This window comes from Salmo salar, chromosome 15 (assembly GCF_965601325.2).
Source record: "Salmo salar chromosome 15, fSalSal1, whole genome shotgun sequence".
Lineage (NCBI taxonomy): Eukaryota > Metazoa > Chordata > Actinopteri > Salmoniformes > Salmonidae > Salmo > Salmo salar.
The window spans coordinates 65,276,303-65,298,441 of record NC_138305.1 but is presented as its reverse complement, the minus strand read 5'-3'; the positions used below and the strand labels follow the sequence as shown (position 1 = coordinate 65,298,441).

The 22,139-nt window shown below is 43.9% G+C and overlaps 1 pseudogene across 1 annotated transcript; it reads left to right on the top strand.

Moving 5' to 3' along the window:
- Window positions 1–7,855: 7,855 nt before the first annotated feature.
- On the top strand, window positions 7,856–12,219 carry LOC123727313 (uncharacterized; annotated as a pseudogene). The gene is made up of 9 exons (XR_014380539.1): window positions 7,856–7,939; window positions 8,041–8,049; window positions 8,311–8,457; window positions 8,509–8,801; window positions 9,793–9,851; window positions 10,153–10,611; window positions 10,738–10,884; window positions 11,108–11,247; window positions 11,337–12,219. The product of XR_014380539.1 is annotated as an uncharacterized LOC123727313 (transcript).
- The last annotated feature ends 9,920 nt before the right edge of the window (window positions 12,220–22,139 follow it).

Below are 22,139 nucleotides of genomic sequence, written 5' to 3'. Positions count from 1 at the left end.
TTACACCCCAGTCGGCCAATCAGAAAGCGGTGTGATGCTAACGCGAGATTACCCTTCCCCCCTTCAGATACCGCGAGAAATTGATGTGTTATTCATTTTAAAGGGGACATGAAGTGCAACAGGCCACGCTGACATCCCAAGGGGTTCGTGCTGATTCTACGGAGATTGTGACAGCTGGTTAAATTGGAATACAGAGGTTGAATGCAGGGGGAAAAGAGAGGCAGAGGTCTGAGAGAGGGAGGAAGAAGAGGGTGAGCTTTAGTTGGTTAAAAAGGGAGATGCTTTATTAAAGAAGAATGATATAACGTGAGTTGAGTTGAAGACAGGAGGAGAATTGGAAGTGAATGAGGGCGAAGTATCGGAGATGGTAGGTGTGGTGTAGTTCTTGGAGCCCGAGGCACGGTCAGGATAAAGATGAGTCTGACAGAAGGGGTGAAGTTTTTGGAAAAAGTGGACCCTTGCCCTTTGGCTGATCCATTTGTGGTTTCAAGGTGGGTGAAAACAGAGTTGGGTCCTGCGGAGTTGGTGAGGGTAACCAGAAGTTGTCTTGTGATAATTGTTTGTGTTTCTGCAGGTCAGAGGGAGCAGGTGCTCCATATTAAATGAATGGGGTCAAGAGATGTGAATTGTTTTGCTCTCAAGAAAAGGGCGCCATTGAAAGGAGTGATTACTGGGGTAGCAGTAAATGTGAAAACTGACCAAATGAAGGGGAAGATTTTCGATGCTCTCGTTTGTTGAGACACAGACAGGGTGACATGAGTGGCGAAACAGAAGAGTCATTGTCTGTTCTTTTGAAATGTTGATGAGTCTTTACCCAATAAAGTGATGTTAGGATATATAAGTTATGAGCTTTTGTGCTGAAATACATTACGTTTTTACAGGTGTCAAGCTTATGGGCATGTGGCAGCAGTGTGTAGGAGGGAGGTTCCTAGGTGTAAGGAGTGTGCAGAAGGGCATGAGACAAAGGAATGTGTAGCATTGGGGAAAGGAGTGATATATATTAATTGTAGGGGTGCCCATGGGGCTGGGGATTAGAAATATCCTGTGAGAGAGGCAGGTTTAGGTTTCCAGGGTTAGAGTAGTGCAGAAGTTGTCATATGCTGAGGCAGTGAAGAAAGTAGAGAAAGATGGGTCAAGGGGGAGGGATCCTGAGAGGAGTGTTGTGAGTAGTAGATCTGTACCAATACAGAGGGATAAACCAACAAGTGATATAGGTTTCAGTAAATTTGGATTTTTGGCATTTATAGCAACTGTACTGCAGGGATTGAAAGTAGTGTTGCAGAAAATAGAGGTTGTGGTTGCAGAGAGGTATTTTGGTGTGACTTGACATCAGAAGGGGGATACCTAGTCAATTGTACAACTGAATACATTCAACTGAAATGTGTCTTCTGCATTTAACCCAACCCCTCATAATCGACATCCACGGTGTCTGGGGAACAGTCGGTTAACTGCTTGCTCAGGGCCATAACGACACATTTGTACCTTGTCAGCTCAGGGATTCATCCAGCAACCTTTCAGTTAATGGCCCAATGCTTTCCCACTAGCCTACCTGCCGCCCCCAGAAGAGATACAGAGTGTAGTGTTAGATGGTAGGGTATTTGTTGTATTTCTTTTTTCAAGCAAAGTATAAGGGAGTTATACTCCAGTCTAGTAGGTAGCGGTAATGCAACATTTATTGGATGCCAACCGCCATTAACCTCATTGAAGACGAACAGGCCACTGTTGTTGTCACCACCTCCATGACAAAAAATAACTATTCCAGAGGAAGCATCATTCAAGATAAAAGGAATCTAATTTATTGATAGTGTGAATTAAATGTCTTTAATGTTCATAAGGCTTCATTGGCAGGTTGTGATATAAGAAAACTGAGGATGGATCAAGAACATTTTAGTTACTCCACAATACTAACCTAAATGACAGAGTGAAAAGAAGGAAGCCTGTACAGATAAACATATTCAAAAATATGCATCCTGTTTGCAATTAGGCACTAAAGTAAAACTGCAAAAAAATTGGTGACGAAATTAACTTTATGTCCTGAATACAAAGCATTGTTTAGGGGGAAAATTCAACACATCATTACATTTACATTTTTACATTTAAGTCATTTAGCAGACGCTCTTATCCAGAGCGACTTACAAATTGGACTACCACTCATCATTGACTACCACTCTTCATATTTTCAAGCATGGTGGTGGCTATATCATGTTATGGGTATGCTTGTCATCGGCAAGGACTATGGATTTTTTTTAGGATAAAAATAAAGAATATAGTTAAGCACAGGCAAAATCCTAGAGGAAAACCTGGTTCTGTGTTCTTTCCAACAGACCCTGGGAGACAAATTCACCTTTCAGCAGGACAATAACCTAAAACACAAAGCCAAATATACACTGGACTAGCTTACCAAGGTGACATTGAATGTTCCTGAGTAGCCTAGTTAGTTTTGACTTAAAGTTGGCTTGAATCAATAGCATGACTTGGAAATGGCTTTCTAGCAATGTTTAACAACCAATTTGACAGAGTTTGAAGAATTTTAAATAGAATAATGGGCAAATATTGTACAATCCAGGTGTGCAAAGCCCTTAGACGTACCCCAAAAGACTCACAGTAATAACTGCCAAGGTGTTTCTAACATGGGGGTAAATGTTTATTAATTAGATTATATTCAACTTTGTCATTGAACAAGTACAGTACAAGGAAATGCAGTTAGCATCTGACCAGAAATGCAAATAAAAGAGTACAAAAAATGTACAAGTGAAACAATTAAGTACAATATATGTTATTAAGTGGGATGTATAAATGTGCAGTGAAGGCAAATGGCAAGGAGTACATTGAAAGTACAAGGAGGCATGCAACTAAAATGCAGGGATAGCAGCAATGAGGTTACTGAGGTGTACATGTACAACTGAATAATGTCCTTAATCAGACTTTGCAAAGCAATGTCAGAGTCCAGTAGTACCGCGAAGAGTGCAAAGAGAGGAGTGCAACAAGGTCCCTGAGAGGCAGTACTAAGCGGTGGGTGGGTGGATATGGCTAGTGCCGTGTCAGAGTTAAGCAGGGTTACAGTAGCTGGAAATAAACTGTTCTTGAGCCTGCTAGTGCGGGAACGTAGAGACCTGTACTAGAGGTCGACCAATTATGATTTTTCAACACCTATACCGATTTATTGGAGGACCAAAAAAAGCCAATACCGATTAATCGGACGATTTTAAAATATATTTATTTGTAGTAATGACAATTACAACAATACTGAATGAACACTTTTATTTTAACTTAATATAATACATAAATAAAATCAATTTAGTCTCAAATAAATAATGAAACATGTTCAATTTGGTTTAAATAATGCAAAAACAAAGTGTTGGAGAAGAAAGTAAAAGTGCAATATGTGCCATGTAAAAAAGCTAACGTTTAAGTTCCTTGCTCAGAACATATGAAAGCTGGTGGTTCTTTTAACATGAGTCTTCAATATTCCCAGGTAAGAAGTTTTAGGTTGTAGTTATTATAGGAATTATAGGACTATTTCTCTCTATACCATTTGTATTTCAGATACCTTTTGATTATTGGATGTTCTTATAGGCACTTTAGTATTGCCAGTGTAACAGTATAGCTTCCGTCCCTCTCCTCGCCCCTACCTGGGCTCGAACCAGGAACACATCGACAACAGCCACCCTTGAAGCATCGTTACCCATCGCTCCACAAAAGCCGCTGCCCTTGCAGAGCAAGGGGAACAACTACTTCAAGGTCTCAGAGCGAGTAACGTCACCGATTGAAACGCTATTAGCGCACACCCCGCTAACTAGCTAGCCATTTCACATCGGTTACACCAGCCTAATCTCGGGAGTTGATAGGCTTGAAGTTATAAATAGCTCAATGCTTGAAGCACAGCGAAGAGCTGCTGGCAAACGCACAAAGTGCTGCTTGAATGAATGCTTACGAGCCTGCTGCTGCCTACCACCAGTCAGTCAGACTGCTCTATCAAATCATAGACTTAATTATAACATAATAACACACAGAAATATGAGCCTTAGGTCATTTATACGTTCAAATCCGGAATCTCATTTCGAAAACAAAACGTTTATTCTTTCAGTGAAATACGGAACCGTTCCGTATTTTTATCTAACGGGTGGCACCCATTAGTCTAAATATTCCTGTTACATTACACAACCTTCAATGTTATATCATCATTACGTAAAATTCTGGCAAATTAGTTCCCAACGAGCCAGACGGCCCAAACTGTTGCATATACCCAGACTGCGTGCAATGAACGCAAGAGAAGTGACACAATTTACCTAGTTTAATATTGCCTGCTAACCTGAATTTCTTTGAACTAAATACGCAGGTTTAAAAATATATACTTCTGTGTATTGATTTTAAGAAAGGCATTGATGTTTATGGTTAGGTACATTCATGCAACGATTGTGCTTTTTTCACAAATGCGCTTTTGTTAAATCATCCCCCGTTTGGCGAAGTTGGCTGTCTGTGTTAGGAAGTAATAGTCTTCACACAGTTCGCAACGAGCCAGGCGGCCCAAACTGCAGCATATACCCTGACTCTGTTGCACAGAACGCAAGAGAAGTGACACAATTTCCCTAGTTAAAATAAATTAATGTTAGCAGGCAATATCAACTAAGTATGCAGGTTTAAAAATATATACTTGTGTATTGATTTTAAGAAAGGCGTTGATTATGTTAAGATTGTTTTTATAAGATACGTTTAATGCTAGCTAGCACCTTACCTTGGCTCCTTGCTGCGCTCACATAACATGTAGTCAGCCTGCCAAGCAGTCTGCTCGTGGAGTGCAATGTAATCGGCCATGATCGGTGTCCAAAAATTCCGATTACGGATTGTTATGAAAACTTGAAATCGGCCCCTAATTAATCGGCCATTCCGATTAAACGGTCGACCTCTAACCTGTACCGCCTGCCTGATGGTAGGAGGGCAAACAGTTTGTGGCATGGATGTGAAGGGTCCCTGATGATGCCGCACTCCCTACGCAGACACTGCTTGTGTTTGAGGTCTATGATGGCAGGGAGCTGGGCACCAGTGATGTGCTGGGGGGTTTTCACCACCCGTTGCAGGGCCTTCCGGTTGGCCATGGAGCATCCGCCAAACCACACTGTGGCGCAGTTAGTCAGAATGCTCTCGACCGTGCGGCGGTAGAAGTTCACCAGGATCTTGGGAGACAGGCGGGCCTTCAGCCTCCTCAAAATATACAGGCGCTGCTGTGCCTTTTTGACCAGGGTTGAGGTGTTGAGGGTCCAGGAGAGGTCCTCGGAGGTGTAGAGACCCAGGAATGTGAAGCTGGGTACACGCTCCACCTCAGTGCCATCAATGAGAACTGGGGCGTGGCTGCAGCTTTTAGACTTCCTGTAATCCACAATGAGCTCCTTGGTTTTCTTTGCACTGAGGTACAGGTTGTTGTCAGCGCACCATGCAGCCAGGTGCTTGACCACCTCCCTGTAGGCTGACTCGTCATTGTCACTGATTAGGCCTACCACCGTGGTGTCGTCTGCAAACTTGACGATGGTGTTGGAACCGTGTACAAGAACGCAGTCGTCGGTGAAGAGGGAGTACAGGAGGGGGCTCAGCACGCAGCCCTGTGGCACACCGGTGTTGAGGAGGTGAAGTTGTCTAACCTGACAGATTGGGGTCTGTTGAAGTCCAGTTACAGAGAGAGGGGCTGATCCCTAGGTCATGGAGTTTGGTGACCAGCCTAGAGGGAATGATCGTATTGAATGCTGAGCTAAAGTCTATGAACAGCATTCTCACATAGGTGTTGGTTTTGTCCAGGTGGATCAGGGCAGAGTGTAAAGCTGTGGAGATGGCATCCTCTGTAGACCTGTTTGGTCGGTAGGCAAACTGGTGGGGATCCAGTGTTGGAGGGAGGCAGGACTTAAGGTAGGCCAAAACCAGTCTTCATGATTGTGGGGGTGAGTGCAACAGGTCGGAAGTCATTCAGGCTTGATGCGGTCGACTGCTTCGGCACTGGCACAATGGTTGCGGTCTTAAAGCATGTGGGGACAACCGCCTGGGCCAGTGACAGGTTGAAAATGTCAGTGAAGACCTCGGCCAGCTGCCCAGCACATGCTCTGTGCTCACAACCGGGGATGCCATCAGGACCAGCAGCCTTGCGTGCATTCACCCTGCACAGTGCAGACAACACATTATCGATGGATAATCTGAGAGGGAGGTCATCTGGGGGGAGCTCAACTTTCATGGCTGGATCTTTGTTGTCCCTGTCGAAGCGATCATAGAACCTGTTTAACTTGTCGGCGATGCAGACGTTGCTGGGGGTAGGGTTTTTTGGCTGGTAGTCTGTGATGGCTTGGATGCCCTGCCACATGCGTCGAGGGTCGGAGTTGTTGTTGAAGTGTTCCTCAATCCGCAGTTTGTGGTCATGTGTAGCCATCTTGATGCCCTTTTTCAGGTTGGCCCTGGATGAGCTGTAGGCTTCCGCATCGCCTTTAGCAGTAGTCAGACCTCTGCTCATCCAAGGCTTCTGGTTGGGTACGGTCTTTATTAGTTTTTGGGTGGTGACATTGTTGATGTAATCCAGACAAGTGTGGCCTGAGTGGCAAACAATCTCCAGTCTGTGTGTTGAAACCGGTGTCCTTGATAGTAATACAGACTCACAGGGTGGATGTCACGTAGGGTTCCCGACACCCCAGGGCCCAGGCCATCAAATGTAACCCTTTAGCTTCTGCATGATGTCAAACTTTCCTGGATTCAACCACTGACATACTCCTGGGGGGTGTTCAGTTTACTTCAACGTTTGCTACGTTGCGTGACGGTTTGTTTTGAATCGTGCGCACCATTCTTCAACAGCCTTTGCGGTATGTTTGGTGGATATGGCGAGGTGTGGTCTGATCAATATGGGTGTGACCATTTAGAAACTTGCAAAACTCGTGCAGCACGGTAATCGCTCTCAGGGCCACCTTAATTACAAGGTTTTTAATCTAGGGTGTATTCATTAGTCGGGTGTATCCATGGCAAAACATTTGGTGTAAATGTTTGGAAACCATTGCAAAACATTTGGAAACCGTTTCCACCAAATGGAAAACGTTTTGCAACGAGAATGAGTTTCTATTGGACAAATTCAGATAGGTCAATATTAATCATACAGTATACAACTTTGATATCTTGCGTGTGCATTTCCCTGTGGATATATTTTTACATTGACTTTTTGGAATTAGCACAGCAAACATCTACTTGGAATAATTTGTATTATTAGCTTTGCTGCAAGGACTTTTGTTTAAACGTTCCCTCCTTTGCCACAGACCAAATGTTTTGCAACAGAGTTCGACTAATGAATACACCCCTGGTCGTATAGTACCGTTTCCGTTTAATTCAACGTTGCACACTGTTCTGTCATACTGAAAGCAACACTTGCTGGACAGGAATCTAGATCCTACTATCTTCAGTGAGTGGACTGCCACAATAGTTAACATTTTCCTCAGCAAATATTATTGGTCTAAAACTTTATTTTCCATCCAAAACTGAAGCGTTTTCATTTTTCTTGTGAACCAACAAAATCTGACTAGCTGTGTACCACAACCCCATTTATGTACAGCCATTGTAACTTACGCCTTCATGACAGTAAGTCATTAACGGCAGGGTTATGGTACAATACTAATTGACATGCATCTTGTTTGTCTCTGTCCACACAGACGCCCCTTCCCCATCACCTTAGAGTAGCGAATAGCATGGAGGGCTCGTTTGAGGAGCTAGTGAGGCTGAAGGTCCGCAGTGTCCCCCAGCATCGGATGAAGGAGTTCCTGGAGTCCCTGACCAACAAGAACTCGAGGCACTGCAGGAGTTCAACCAGCAGGGCGGTGTTGCCACCACAACCACCACCATGGTTTACCAGCAGGGGGGGGTCAACTGCATCTACACAGACAGCAACGAGGTGGCTGGGTCACTGCTGGAACTGTCCTGGCCGGTAAGAGACTGAGGGCAGGAAAGAGAAGGTACAGTTAGTGAAACACAACATGGAGTTGGTGACATTATCCATATTATAACCACATTGTGCTCTACCTTCAGCAACAACAGGTACAGGTGTCCCAGTGACAGCAGCAGCTCTCACCCCATATGACCACAGCCAATGCCGCAAGGCCAAGACATAATACAGGTCAGGACCTTTTCTTGCGCTCCTTGCTCTACTCTCTTTCTCCCTCATCATTCTGTCTCTCTCCCTGCCACTCTCCTAAAAATTAGTAGCAATTATTGCTGAGAGGATTATCCTGGTTAACCAAAATGTATATGGAAAAGATACTGACAGCAGACAACCCCCTCTTTCACCCTCTCCTGTAGGTGCAGGTCAGGGGGCAACAGAAGGGCCAGGTGGTTTGGTGCCAGGTGCTGCAGCTGCACTCCTCCTCCTCCCATCAACAGCTACAGGGGGTCACCATAGCCCAGCTATTACATTCTGGGAACATCACAGAGGAACAGCACCAACAGGTAAACACACACAGGCCTACCGATTGATGTACACACATACCTAACCTTCAGCTGCAGGCCGGGTTGCTGGCAGCGGTGGCAGGTGAACAACAGATCCAGATCCAGACAGAGGAAGCTCTCTCCCCCACGCAGCAGCAGTATTCTCCCCAGGGGAGCATCATCCAGATCACCTCCCTGCAGCCAGCCAAGAAGCGTAAGGTGGACATGCCCATCAGTTTCCTACGCCCTGCCTGGTCAGCAGCTGGCCACTGTACTAGCCAGCCCCAGGGTCAGCAGCAGAGCTACGTGTCTCTTGAGGACACACGTGTTGACTGTAGATCGCAGCATCCGGTACAGCGTTGCAGGTACCATCACCAGCCCCACTGGAGAGACCTGGACCATCCCTCTCTACTCTTCCCGCCAGGGTCACATGGCCAGTGTGGTGTTACACACATTGCCATCCCCAGGAGGCATACAGTGCCATGCAGGTTGCCGGGGGAACTACAGTGTTAATGGCACACACTACGCCAACGCAAGTTCCAATTGGCTCGGGACATGCGGTTTCCACGCTGATGGGGTGGTCGGGGGGTCATGAGGAGGTATAGTACCAGACGGTGGCGGCCAGCTCTGTTTCCAGCCCAGTTCATGAACGGGAACATTCACACCACGCAGTCACTCATCTGGGACCCCCAGCAGCAGGTATTGGACACACAGAGAGGGTTGCAGGTCCAGGACTCACAGCAACTACAGGTAACTTTACTAAGCCGTTACAGATTAGAATTCTAAAAGCCCCAAACATCAAGATTGTTGATGTTTATATAATCTTGATTTAGTTTTTGAATGTTTTTTGGGGGGGATAAATGCCAAAAATAAGGTCCGTGGTAAACACCGGCTTAGGAGATAATATCAGTCAGTTAACATGACATTTATGAAGCCTTTATTTGCTTGTTATGATTACATAAATACTTTACTTTAGCTGATGAAGATGATGTCATAGAACAAAACGTTATAAGATCTCCTAAGCCTGTTAACCTGTAACCTTATTTTTGTCGTTAATCCCAAAACCCTCTTCTTTCCCCATTAATTTCCCCCGTAGGAATGGAAGAATGAATCAGAGGTAACTCATTTCCTGTTTTTAGGGCTACATGCTGTTGAGCTCGGATGTGTGGTGTCCTACTGTATATAGAGCTACATGACTGACTGATTAGTGTCTGTAATGTGTAAAGAATGTTTATAATAACCCCCCTGTATTTTGATTTTGAATTGTTTGTTTTTATTGTATGGCAAACTGATGGTGGTTCCCACTTTGTATGCATTGAATCAAAATTGGTTCTCCTTTGATTTCTCTATTACTAGGGACGAGTTCATGTCCTCCACTGTCATCTCATCCGCTATCTCTGATACTGCAGTATGTGGTGAGTTATCTAGCACTTTGTCCCAGCATACATTGCTGTCGGTGGGGACTGCTCACGGTCAGAGCTCCTCCTGGACCTCACACTGGGCTGCAGACAGAGCTTCTGGTAAGTTCCTCTGACCACTGCCGCTTTCTAGAGCAATGGCTGGACATATGTTACATGAGGGCTTTGGCCAGGGCATTAGTATATGTGTAGCCTACTGAAATTCCGTCCTCACACTTTTTTCTCCCTCCCCTTTTTCCTCCCAACTTGCAAGAGACGTGACGGCCACTAGACCAGAGTTGTGGGGGTGACGAGTGAGGACTCTCACCCACTCTATGGTACTACACCTACAATAGTCCCAACACCACAGGAGACGGGGATGGGAGGAGGGCAGGGGCCCCGCTCCAGGGGTCAAAGGGGTCAGGGAAGAGATCCAAGGGACGGATGGAGGTGGAAGTAGGAAGAGGAGGCGCTAGTGGCTGTGAGCTTTGACCCAGACATGAAGGAGGAAGAGCTGCTGAATGATTATTTCCAGCTGAAGGGGAAGTTGGGGTATCTGTACACAGTGGGGAGCAACCGACCCACACTTTCAACACATCGCTAACATCTTCACAGGTATGTGTGTGTGTTCTTCACCCCAGGTGTGAGCATGCTGTTCCAGGACACAACGGAGTGCCTGTTCTCCTTCAACTGCACCTCCAACAACCAGATCTCTCATATCCAGGGCTGTTGGACCAGACCATGTACCACAACTTACCGCCCCTGCATGCTCTTGCAGGTACCACCTCAACTACCACCAACACCACTCCGGCTGTCTGTCTGATATCTATCTCGCTCTTTCAAATCCTTTATGCTTCTCTTTGTGTCTATGGCTCTGACATGTCCTCTGTGCTCTGATTGGCAGACAGCAATGTGGAGGCATGTCTGAAGGAACTGGGGTTTAGGTACAGGTCCAGGTTTCTGCAGCAGATCCTGGATTCCCACGGTGGACCCCAGTGGCTACCTGCAGGCCGGGGATTCACTGCGCACTCTGCCCAGGGTGGGCCCCAAGGTTTGCCTCAACCCTTCAGGGCAATTAAGGGTGCATCTCCAAAGGGTGCAGCTGAGGAATGGCTTTCTATGAACCAACTGTATGTAGTGCATTATTATGAATACATTTTTTGGGATGGAGCGATGCCTATAGCAAGTCTTGGAATGAATAGGTGTGATAGAGGCCACCACTGTGAATGCATTATACACAGGCATAGAAAGCGTTACCTGTGTTCCACCTGTAGGTGGCAGACTGTGTGTGTGTCTGATGGACAAGGCCTGTGTTGTGCCTGTGGACAAGTGTGGCAGATTACTGAACAAGACTACATCTGTGTGGCAGGTAACGGGCAGAAGAGCCTCACAGACAAAGTCTGCTGTGAGATTGGTGAGGATTCACCTTACAGTATGTGCTTAACAACCTCAAACTGTGTCATTCTGAACAAAACATCACTGATTGATTTTATTTCTGCATAGGGGACTTCTTCAGACAGCCATAGGGTCCTTACACTCGGTGAGTAGCACACAAACTAGTGGTCAAAATCCATCCCCTCTTCTCTTCACTCTCCCTCTACTCTTTATCTCTCTCTAATCTATAAAGGCAGTCCTAACTTGAGACACCGGTTACTTGAACTTTCACTAAGTCATGCATTGATGTCAATGGAGCATGACTCTCCCACACCCTCAGGTGTTGTTCTGTGCTGACCTGAAGAAGTTCCAGAAGCTGAAAGAAACACCCTCTGAAACAGGAGGAGGAGGAGGAGAAGGTCACGACAAAGATAAAGGTAGAGGGAATGGGGAAGGACAAGAAAATTTGTAATAAAAAGGTCTGTGAAGAAAGAGGTGGATGTGGTGTGAGGTCAGCAGAGGTTATATGTTGATTTATGTTACCTCAGGAGGCTAAACTGAATATCTGTCATTCTCTGCATACCTCTCGGGAGCAACTAGGCTGTGAGGCTGACAGTCTGACCCTGTCTCCCCAGGTTTATGACCTGATTGCATGCAAACCAAGGTCACTGTCAGTGGAGATTTTTCCTGATCACTTTGTAAAAAGATGTAAGACAGATATATAAATGTGATAGATGTCATAAAAGAGACAGAGTTCACTCCGAACCAGACTTACATTGTCTGTCATATATTTCTGTGTTCAGGCTCTGAACTGAAGGCTACTGATTCCTTTTACTGTGATTTATGTCAGGGAACGAAGCTCTACAGGTGTGTGTAATTTTACTCTTCTGTGTTTACATAGGAACTAAACACTGAGAAAGTATCTATTAATTTCTATATCAATGGACCACCAAAAAGACTTTAATTGTAACAGTTTATTTTTTACAATGAAATAAAAAGGTTTTGTACTCGTTTCCTTTGTCAGTGATGTGAGATTATGCACACATTTTGATTCAGTCTAGTTGTGGATACTTCCAGTCTTTTGACACCCCTATATTCATCTTCTACCAGTGTAGTAGACCCAGGGAAAAGGTGGAGTGTCAGTGGTGGCTTCTAGATGGTGATAAGATATGGGAAGATTCTTCACAGCATCATATGATTACTTTTAAATATTACTCTACTTAATATCACAATGAGTTTTTTGCTAAGCTTAGGCTACATTAAAGGGTCAATCTGCAGTTCAAACCATAACGTTGCGGGATTGGGCTGGAGAAATGTAACCACTCTCAAATTCACAAAAACATGGTTTGTAGTTTAAACCATGTGTTAAGGCTATAAAGTGTTGTTTTAAACAATGTAATTGTAAACAAAATTGAGTAAAACAAGCTTATATTTTGGTTCTGATGGGGTATTCATAACTTTTATATTCATCAAGAATCAATGGGTTTGTATCATTCATTTAAAAGTAAAAACATGTATGTAGCAATTTTAGATTGCCCCTTTAAGTAGTAAATGGTTCTCAGGGTAGCCTATGTGCAAATGCAATTAGCAGTGTTGACGTGTGCATGTGCGGGTTCATATGTCCAAAAAATGGTGCCCATTGCCCCTCTGACGCAATACACACCCAGTCGCTCTTGCTGACTTGATTTGTTTACTGTGTATGTCTGCGTCTGTCCTGTAAAAGCAGTATGTCTGGCCAGCACTGAAATACCTGCAATCCCAGCTATAAACATGGCATCTGCCCTCAGTGCTATTTTTTACATTTGAGTCATATAGCAGATGCTCTTACGCAGAGCGACTTACAGAAGGAGTTAGGATAAAGTGCCTATAAATGTATGTATGTCACTAGGGGCTGTCACTGGTTTCTACTAGAGTATGGACGGTATAGGAGTCACTGTGAGAGTGTGACTAATACCCTAAATCCGTAACCATGGGCACCCTCATAGATATCCTGACCAACTTGCTCTCTAAATACACCTCTGCTGTCTTCAACCAGGATCTCAGCGATCCTGGGCGTACTGCATTAGCATCAAATAGCCCCCGCGATATGCAACTTTTCAGGGAAGTCAGGAACCAATATACACAGTCAGTTAGGAAAGCTAAGGTTAGCTTTTTCAAACAGAAATTTGCATCATGAAGCGCTAATTCCAAAAAGTTTTGGGACACTGTAAAGTCCATGGAGAATAAGAGCACCTCCTCCCAGCTGCCCCCGGCATTGAGGCTAGGAAACACTGTCACCACCGATAAATCTACAATAATTTCAATAAGCATTTTTCTACGGCTGGACATGCTTTCCACCTGGCTACCACTACCCCGGCCAACAGCTCTGCACCCCCCCTCCCCCCCACACACACACACACGTTTCCTTCACCCAAATCCAGACAGCTGATGTTCTGAAAGAGCTGCAAAATCTGGATCCCTACAAATCAGCTGGGCTAGAAAATCTGGACCCTCTCTTTCTAAAATTATCCGCCGAAATTGTTGCAGCCCCTATTACTAGCCTGTTCAACCTCTCTTTTGTATCGTCTGAGATCCCCATAGTTTGGAAAGCTGCCGCGGTCATCCCCCTCTTCAAAGGGGGAGACACTCTAGACCCAAACTGTTATAGACCTATATCCATCCTGCCCTGCCTTTCTAAAATCTTTGAAAGCCAAGTTAACAAACAGATCACCGACCATTTAGAATCCCACTGTACCTTCTCCACTATGCAATCTGGTTTCCGAGCTGGTCATGGGTGCACCTCAGCCACGCTCAAGGTCCTAAACGATATCATAACCGCCATCGATAAAAGACAGTACTGTGCAGCCTTATTCATTGACCTGGCCAAGACTTTTGACACTGTCAATCACCGCATTCTTACCGGCAGACTCAATAGCTTTGGTTTCTCAAATGACTGCCTCGCCTGGTTCACCAACTATTCTCAGATAGAGTTCAGTGTGTCAAATCTGAGGGCCTGTTGTCCGGACCCATGGCAGTCTATGGGGGTGCCACAGAGTTCAATTCTCGGGCCGACTCTTCTCTGTATACATCAAGGATGTCACTTTTGCTGCTGGTGATTCTCTGATCCACCTCTACGCAGACGACGCCATTCTGTATACATCTGGCCCTTTTTTGGACACTGTGCTAAAAAACCTCCAAACGAGCTTCAACACCATACAACACTCCTTCCGTGGCCTCCAACTGCTTTTAAATGCTAGTAAAACTAAATGAATGCTCTTCAACTGATCGCTGCCCGCACCCGCCCGCCCGACTATCATCACTACCCTGGACGTTTCTGACTTTAGAATATGTGGACAACTGCAAATACCTAGGTGTCTGGTTAGACTGTAAACTCTTTTTCCAGACTCACATTAAGCATCTCCAATCCAAAATTAAATCTAGAATCGGCTTCCTATTTCGCAACAAAGCATCCTTCACTCATGCTGCCAAACATACCCTCGTAAAACTGACTATCCTACCGATCCTTGACTTCGGTGATGTCATTTACAAAATAACCTCCAACACTCTACTCAGCAAATTGGATGTAGTCTATCACAGTGCCATCTGTTTTGTCACCAAAGCCCCATATACTACCCACCACTGCGACCTGTATGCTCTCGTTGGCTGGCCCTCGCATCATATTCATCGCCAAACCCACTGGCTCCAGGTCATCTATAAGTCTTTGCTAAGTAAAACCCTGCCTTATCTCAGCTCACTGGTCACCATAGCAGCACCCACCCGTAGCACATAGTTGGATGGGCTATTTACAGATGGGCTATGTACAGGTGCAATGATCTGTAAGCTGCTCTGATAGCTGATGCTTGAACTTAGTGAGGGAGATATGAGTCATCAGCTTCAGTGGTTTTTGCAATTTGTTCCAAGTCATTGGCAGTCACTGGAAGGAAAGGCGGCCAAAGGAGGAATTGGCTTTGGGGGTGACCAGTGAAATATACCTGCTGAGGCGCGTGTTAAGGGTGGGTGCTGCTATGGTGACCAGTGAGCAGAGATAAGGCGGGGTTACCTAGCAAGGACTTATGGATGACCCGGAGCCAATGGGTTTAGCGACGAATATGAAGCGAGGGCCAGCCAACGAGAGTATACAGGTCGCAGTGGTGGGTAGTATAGGCAGAGTTCCTCTTGTCCAGTGTCTGTGTTTATTTGCCTTTCTTAATTTTGTATTTGTATTGGCCAGTCTGAGATATGGTTTTTTCTTTGCAGCTCTGCCTAGAAGGCCAGCATCCCGGAGTCGCCTCTTCACTGTTGACTTTGAGACTGGTGTTTTGCGGGTACTATTTAATGAATCTGCCAGTTGAGGACTTGTGAGGCATCTGTTTCTCAAACTAGACACTCTAATGTACTTGTCCTCTTGCTCAGTTGTGCACCAGGGCCTCCCACTCTTTCTATTGTAGTTAGAGCCAGTTTGCGTTGTTCTGTGAAGGGAGTAGTACACAGCGTTGTACCAGATCTTCAGTTTCTCTGCAATTTCTCGCATGGAATAGCCTTCATTTCTCAGAACAAGAATAGACTGACGAGTTTCAGAAGAAAGTTCTTTGTTTCTGGACATTTTGAGCCTGTAATCGAACCCACAAATGCTGATGCTCCAGATACTCAACTAGTCTAAAGAAGGCCAGTTGTATTGCTTCTTTAATCAGGACAACAGTTTTCAGCTGTGCTAATATAATTGCAAAAGGGTTTTCCAATGATCAATTAGCCTTTTAAAATGATAGCTAATCCAAGTTTAAAACAATGTGCCTTTGGAACACAGGAGTGATGGTTGCTGTACACCTATGTAGATATTCCATAAAATAATCAGCTGTTTCCAGCTACAATAGTCATTGTTAATGTTGTAAATGTCTACACTGTATTTATGATCAATTTGATGTTATTTTAATGGACAAAAAAATTTGCAGGACATTTCTAAGTGACCCCAAACTTTTGAACGGTTGTGTGAAATACGTATATATTATACTGAACAAAAATATAAACGCAACATGTGAAGTGTTGGTCCCATGTTACATAAGCTGAAGTAAAATATCACAGACATTTTTCCAGATGCACAAAAAGCTTATTTCTCTCAAATTTTGTCCACACATTTGTTTACATCCCTGTTAGTGAGCATTTCTCCTTTGCCAAGATAATACAGCCAGCTAACAGGTGTGGCATATCAAGAAGCTGATTAAACTGCATGATCATTACACAGGTGCACCTTGTGCTGGGGTCAATAAAAGGCCACAATTAAATGTGCAGTTTTGTCGCACAACACAATACCTCAAATGGTATCAAATACATTGGTTTCCAGGTGTTTGTTGCCATTCCATTTGCTACTTTCCAGCCATTATTATGAGTCATTCTCCCCTCAGCAGCCTCCACTGGCCTATGCCTTCCCAGGCCCACCCATGACTGTGCTCCTGCCCAGCCATGTGAAATCCATAGATTAGGGCCTAATGAATTGATTTCAATTGACTGATTTCCTTATATGAGCTGTAACTCATCATTGAGTTACAAATCATTGAATTTGTTGCATGTTGCTATTAAAAATGTTTGTTCAGTATATATATGTGTGTGTGTTATTATTATTATTATTATTATTATTAACAGTTAACACCCAACAACAACTGCTCCCCGGATGCCGATGACGTTGATTAAGGAAGACACATTTTGGTTGAATGCATTCAGTTGTGCAACTGACTAGGTTTTCCCTTTCCCTACTTATGTACGTAAGCATATGCATTCATGTGTTTACTTGCATCTGCACGGGTTTCGGTGTGTGTTGTCATCCATAGATTGTTTAGTTGTGTGTGTGTGTGTTCAAGAACAGTTCAAGTATTACTGCATATTATTATACATGTATGGCCTGTTAGCGTGCCATGTAGGGAGGAGGTGTGAGAGGTGTGTGTGTGTGTGTGCAGCCATGTGTGTTGATGTGTGAGTGAGTCAGCTTTCATCTTCAGTCCAGTTGAGTTGGACAGGAGCCGGGGCCCAGCTTTAGGGCAGATACATATGATACAACACATAACCTCACCAGGAAAGAAAAAGCCTTACTGCCCTGTGTATTGCGTAAGAGATACGTCTCAGTCTGTGTCATCATGTCTGCATAGCAGTGGAGGCTGGTGGGAGGAGCTATAGAAAGATGGGCTCATTGTAATGGCTGGAATGGAATAACAAAACAGAGTCAAACGTGGTTTCCATATGCTTGATGAGTTTGATACCGTTCCATTGATTCTATTCTAGCCACGACAATAAGCTAGTCCTATAGCTCCTCCCACCAGCCTCCACTGGTGTATAGGAGTGTGTATAATGAAAGGATACCTCTCTGGAAGATGCTGCTCCCCTGAAGGGATTCTGTTACTCTCCTCAGCCAACAGATTTGCAGCAGTAGGGGTGTGTTTTTCTCTCTGGGGGGAGCGTGTGAGGTGTGTGACTGTGTGTATGAGAGAGAGAGTGTCATGTGTGGGGATGTGGCAGAGAAAGAGTGGTATACAGTGCCTTGCAAAAGTAATCACCCCTCTTGGCTTTTTTCCTATTTTGTTGAATTACAACCTGAAATTTAAATAGATTTTTATTTGGATTTCATGTGATGGACATACAGAAAATAGTCCAAATTGGTGAAGTGAAATGGAGGGCATTAATCATAGAGGCAACAAAGAGACCAAATATAACCATGAAGGAGCTGCAAAGCTCCACAGCGGAGATTGGAGTATCTGTCCATAGGACCACTTTAAGCCGTGCATTCCACAGAGCTGGGCTTTATGGAAGAGTGGCCAGAAAAAAAGCCATTGCTTAAAGAAAAGAAATAAGCAAACACATTTGGTGTTCGCCGAAAGGCATGTGGGAGACTCGCCAACAATATGGAAGAAGGTACTCTGGTCAGATGAGACAAAAATGTAGCTTTTTGGCCATCAAGGAAAACGCTGTCTGGCACAAACCCAACACCTCACATCATCCCAAGAACACCATCCCCACAGTGAAGCATGGTGGTGGCAGCATCATGCTGTGGGGATGTTTTTCATTGGTAGGGACTGGGAAACTGGACAGAATTGAAGGACTGATGGATGGCGCTAAATACAGGGAAATTCTTGAGGAAAACCTGTTTCAGTCTTCCAGAGATTTGAGACTTGGACGGAGGTTCACCTTCCAGCAGGACAATGACCCTAAGCATACTGCTAAAGCAACAGTCGAGTGGTTTAAGGAGAAACATTTAAATGTCTTAGAATGGCCTAGTCAAAATCCAGACCTCAATCCAATTGAGATTCTGTGGTATGACTTAAAGATTGCTGTACACCAGCAGAACCCATCCAACTTGAAGGAGCTTGAGCAGTTTTGCCTTGAAGAATGGGCAAACATCCCAGTGGCAAGATGTGCAAAGCTGGTAGATACATACCCCAGGAGACTTGCAGCTGTAATTTCTGCGAAAGGTGGCTCTACAAAGTATTGAGTTAGGGGGGGTTGAATAGTTATGCACACTCAAGTTTTCTGTTTTTTTTTATTTTTATTTCTTATTTGTTTCACAATGCTAAATATTTTGCATCTTCAAAGTGGTAGGCATGTTGTGTAAATCAAATGATACAAACCCCCCAAAAAATCAATTTTAATTCCAGGTTGTAAGGCAACAAAATAGGAAAAATGCCAAGAGTGGTGAATACTTTTGCAAGCCACTGTATGTGCATGTGGGAGTAAGAGAGCGTGTGTGTTGTCTCTGCATAAGAGTGTGTCTCCATGTGGCTCTGATTGTTATGCCTAAATCCTGTGCTTGTGTGTTCTTAAATGGAAAGACAGTGTGAAAGCCAATGCCTCAATGCCTCTCTGTTTTGAATTTAACAATTTTCCCTCCTAGACACACATGGGCTCTGTGTCTCCCCCTCTCTCACACATTACACTAAACATGGTCTGTCTGTCTTCTACAGTTCCTCTCCCCTCTGTCTAATAATACAATACAACTGATGGCTATTATCTTAAACAATAAAAGCTGAACTATTTATCATTCTTGATTAATAGACACTGTATACAGTGCCTTGAGAAAGTATTCATACCCCTTGACTTATTCAACAATTTGTTCAAATCAAACTTTATTTGTCACATGCGCCGAATACAACAAGTGTAGACCTTGTTGTGCTTACTTACAAGCCCTTAACCAACAGTGCAGTTCAAGAAGTGTTAAGAAAATATTTACCAAATAAACTAAAGTAAAAAAAAAAGAAAAGTTACACAATAACATAACAATAATGAGGCTGTATACAGGGGGTACCGGTACCGAATCAGTGTGTGGGGGTACAGGTTAGTTGAGGTAATTTGTAGATGTAGGTAGGGGTGAAGTGACTATGTATAGATAATAAAGAGCGAGTAGCAGCAGTGTATAAAACAAATGGAGGGAGGGGGGGTCAATGTAAGTAGTCCAGTGGCCATTTGATTAATTGTTCAGCAGTCTAATGGCTTGGGGGTAGAAGCTGTTATGGAGCCTTTTGGTCCTAGACTTGGTGCTCCGGTACCGCTTGCTGTGCGGTAGCAAAGAGAGCAGTCTATGACTTGGGTGACTGGAGTCTCTGACAATTTAATGGGCGTTCCTCTGACACCGCCTATTATATACAGTTGAAGTCGGAAGTTTACATACACTTAGGTTGGAGTCATAAAAACTTGTTTTTCAACCACTCCACAAATTTCTTGTTAACAAACTTTCGTTTTGACAAGTCAGTTAGGACATCTACTTTGTGCATGACACAAGTCATTTTTCCAACAATTGTCTAAAGATAGATTATTTCACTTATAATTCACTGTATCACAATTCCAGTGGGTCAGAAGTTTACACTAAGTTGACTGTGCCTTAAACAGATTGGAAAATTCCAGAAAATGATGTCATGGCTTTAGAAGCTTCTGATAGGCTAATTGACATCATTTGAGTTAATTGGAGGTGTACCTGTGGATGTATTTCAAGGCCTACCGTCAAACTCAGTGCTTCTTTGCTTGACATTATGGGAAAATCAAAAGAAATCAGCCAAGACCTCACAAAAAAATTGGAGACCTCCACAAGTCCGGTTCATCCTTTGGAGCAATTTCCAAACGCCTGACGGTACCACGTTCATCTGTACAAACAATAGTACGCAAGTATAAACACCATGGGACCACACAGCTGTCATACCGCTCAGGAAGGAGACGTGTTCTGTCTCCTAGAGATGAACATACTTTGGTGTGAAACGTGCAAATCAATCCCAGAACAACAGCAAAGGACATTGTGAAGATGATTTGCTGCTTGAGGGACTGGTGCACTTCACAAAATAGATGGCTTCATGAGGAAGGAAAAGTATGTGGATATATTGAAGCAACATCTCAAGACATCAGTCAGGAAGTTAAAGCTTGGTCGCAAATGGGTCTTCCAAATGGACAATGACCCCAAGCATACTTCCAAAGTTGTGGCAAAATGGCTTTAGGACAACAAAGTCAAGGTATTGGAGTGGCCATCACAAAGCCCTGACCTCAACCTTATAGAACATTTGTGGGCAGAACTGAAAAAGTGTGTGCAAGTAAGGAGGCCAACAAACCTGACTCAGTTACACCAGCTCTGTAAGGAGGAATGGGCCAAAATTCACACAGCTTATTGTGGGAAGCTTGTGGAAGGCTACCTAAAACGTTTGACCCAAGTTAAACAATTTAAAGGCAATACTACCAAATACCAATTGAGTGTATGTACACTTCTGACCCACTGTGAATGTGATGAAAGAAATAAAAGCTGAAATAAATCATTCTCTCTACTGCTATTCTGACATTTCACATTCTTAAAATAAAGTGGTGATCCTAACTGATCGAAGACAGGGAATTTTTACTAGGATTAAATGTCAGGAATTGTGAAAAACTGAGTTTAAATGTCTTTGGCTAAGGTGTATGTAAACTTCCGACTTCAACTGTAGGTCCTGGATGGCAGGAAGCTTGCCCCTAGTGATGTACTGGGCCGTACACACTACCCTCTGTAGCGCCTTAGCAGTTGCTGAGCAGTTGCCAAACCAGGCGGTGATGCAACTGGTCAGGATGCTCTTGATGGTGCAGCTGTAGAACTTTTTGATGATCTGGGGACCCATGCCAAATCTTTTCAGTCTCCTGAGGGGGAAAATATTTTGCCGTGCCCTCTTCACGACTGCCTTGGTGTGTTTGGACTATGATAGTTCGTTGGTGATGTGGACACCAAGGAACTTGAAACTCTCAGCCCTCTCCACTACAGCCCCGTCAATGTTAATGGGGGCCTGTTCGGCCCGCCTTTTCCTGTAGTCCACAATCAGCTCCTTTGTATTGCTCACATTGAGGGATGGGTTGTTGTCCTGGCACCACACTTTGTTGTGTTACAGTCTGAATTCAAAATGTATTAAATAAAAAAAAATCTCATCCATCTATTTAAAATTAAATACAGAAATATCTAATTTACTTAAGTATTCATACCCCTAAGTCAATACATGTTAGAATCACATTTGGCAGCAATTACAGCTCTGACTCTTTCTGAGTAAGTCTCTAAGAGCTTTGCACACCTGGATTGTACAGTATCTGCACATCATTATTTTAAAAATTCTTCAAGCTCTGTCAAGTTGGTTGTTGATCATTGCTAGACAGCCATTTTCCAGTCTTGCCATAGATTTTCCAGAAGATTTAAGTCAAAACTTCAACTAGGGCACTCAGGAACATTCAATGTCGTCTTGGTAAGCTAGTCCAATGTATATTTGGCTTTGTGTTTTAGGTTATTGTCCTGCTGAAAGGTGAATTTGTCTCCCAGTGTCTGTTGGAAAGAAGACAGAACCAGGTTTTCCTCTAGGATTTTGCTTGTGCTTAACTCTATTACGTTCCTTTTCATCATAAAAAAAACTCCCAAGCAAACCCATAACATGATGCAGCCACTAATATTCTTGAAAATATGGAGGGTGAAACTCATTGTGTTTT